The sequence below is a fragment of the Saimiri boliviensis genome, chromosome 1 (genome assembly GCF_048565385.1).
Source record: "Saimiri boliviensis isolate mSaiBol1 chromosome 1, mSaiBol1.pri, whole genome shotgun sequence".
Taxonomy (NCBI): Eukaryota; Metazoa; Chordata; class Mammalia; order Primates; family Cebidae; genus Saimiri; species Saimiri boliviensis.
Window position 1 is genome coordinate 48656441 of NC_133449.1, and position 2491 is coordinate 48658931.

The 2491-nt window shown below is 46.4% G+C and overlaps 1 pseudogene; it reads left to right on the top strand.

Annotated features, from left to right (window-relative positions):
• Positions 1–321: 321 nt before the first annotated feature.
• LOC101041830 (centromere protein N-like) lies at positions 322–2104 on the top strand (annotated as a pseudogene).
• Positions 2105–2491: the final 387 nt, after the last annotated feature.

The window sequence follows — 2491 nt, forward strand, 5'->3', positions numbered from 1 at the left end:
GGAGCGCACCACCATGGCCAGCAAATTTTTTTTAATATATTTTAAGTAGAGATGAGGTTTCACCATGTTGGCCAGTCTGGTCTCGAACTCCTGGCATCAGGTGATCTGCCCGCCTTGGCTTCCCAAAGTGCTGGGATTGCAGGCGTGAGCTACCATGCCCAGCCAAAAGAGTTTTCCTTACTAACAGCTAAATACAAATGCACTGGTGAGGGTTACAGACAACAGAATCCCCTCTACCAAGTTTAAGGAGTGAACGATTATTACAGGACAAAGATAGCATACAAGAGAGAGGTGGCTGAAGACGTGGGCCACGACAGAGAGATGGATGAGACTGTTGCTGAGTTTATTAAGAGGATCACTTCAAACATCCCCATGGCCGGATGTGGTGGCTCACTCCTGTAATCCCAGCACTTTGGGAGGCCAAGGCAGGAAGATTGTTTGAGCCAAGGAGATCAAGGCCAGCCTGGGCAATGTAGTGAGACACTGACTCTACAAAAAATAAAATTAGCCAGGCATGGTGGTGCACACTTATAGTCCCAGTTACACAGGAGGCTGAGGTGAGAGGACTGATTGAGCCCAGGAGGTCAAGGTCACAGTGAGCCAAGATCTCACCACTGCACTCCAGCCTGAGCCACAGAACAAGACTCTGTCACAAAAGGAAGGAAGGAAGGGAGAGAGGGAGGGAAGGAGGGAGGGAGAGGGGGAGAGAGAGAGAGAGAGAGAAAGAAAGAGAGAGAGAGAAAGGAAGGAGAGGGAGGGAGGGAGGGAGGGAAAGAGGGAAGGAAGGAAGAGGAAAAAAGAAAAAAGAAAGGAGAGAGAAAAGGAAGGGAGGGAAGGGAAGGAAGGAGAAAAGAAGAAAAGAGAAAAAGAAGAAAGAAAAAGAGAGACAGAGACCCATGATGGAAATGACAACAACCCTAAAAGCCTGGGATTTTTTGCCTGAAAATCAACTGCAGACTGTAAATTTCCAGCAGAGAAAGGAATCTGCCATTCAGCACTTGGTTCTGCTGCGTGAGAAGAAGCATGCAAGTCCCTGTGACGCAACCCTTTGAGAAACAATTTACACTCAATTTCGTCAGCACAAGAAAGTTTGGGATGTTTTCCAGATGAGCAAAGGACCAGGTGAAGATGTTGACCTTTTTAATATGAAACAACTTAAAAATTCATTTAAGAAAATTCTTCAGCGAGCACTTAAAAATGTGACAGCTTCGGAGACACTGAAGAAAATGCAGTCTGGATTAGAATTGCTTGGGGACATGGTACGCAAACCCGAACCAGCACACGCGAACCCGAACCAGCACATGCGAACCCGAACCAGTACGTACAAACCTCCCTACATGGTGCCTCACTCCCAGACTGCATGTGCCTTCACTTCTTCCTCCAAGCTGAGGTACCACACACCACTTCTGGATCAGGCACTGACAATTGCTAGCAGACACCATCAGATTGTGAAAATGGACCTTCGAAGCTGACATCTGGACTCCCAAGGCTATTGTTTTTAAACAGTATAATCAGATCTTTGAAGCTCACAACTTGGCCGGGTACAGTGGCTCACGCTTGTAATCCCAGCCAAGGTGGGTGGATCGCCTGAGGTCAGGAGTTCGAGATCAGCCTGGCCAACATGGTGAAACCTCATCTCCACTAAAAATACAAAAATTAGCCGGGTATGGTGGCAGGCACCTATAATCCCGGCTACTTGGGAGCCTGAGGCAGGAAAATCACTTGAACACAGCGGGCAGAGGTTGCAGTGAGCCAAGATCACACCACTTCACTCTAGCCTGGGTGAAAGAGCAAACCTCTCTAAATAAATAAATAAATAAAACTTGCAACTCTACAACACTTCTACAAGAAAGAAGCCTTGGCCTAGATATAAATATGGATTCAAGAATTATTCATGAAAACATAGTAGAAAAAGGAAGAGTTTAAGGAATAACTCAAAAAACTGTTGGAGATGATCCTCAACCACAACTAGAATTTGCACAATCGAAGCTTGGAAGCACTGAAATCCTTAGCCCCAGCCAGCATTGCAGATGCACGGCTTTCTCCACCACTCACTTGCATACCCAGCAAGGGAATGAATTATTTTAAAATTAGAGATAAATGAGACATATGTGGTTTTGTAAGCACAGGAGCTCCTTCACTGTATGGTACATGCATTTCAGTTCATAGCTAGCTCTACGGCTCTGTCTATATGCTTGTATTTTAGAAGTTAGCCCTTGGTACTGCAGTTTCAGAAATGTCCGCGTAATTATTGGGACTGATTCATTCCTCCACGATATGCCTCCTCTCTCCCATATCCTGTTAACTGTCACAGTTGCAGGCACTTGAGGTGACAGGATAGAAACATGGCTGCACACTTGACCTGAGTGCCTAGATGCTCTGAAGTCAGACATACGGTGCAGTGCTGGAGACTGTGGGGGTCATGTCCCGTGCCCTTTCTCCCACTCCTGTCCTCTTTGATCCTGGGAGGTCTAGTTCCAATTGCTGGTTC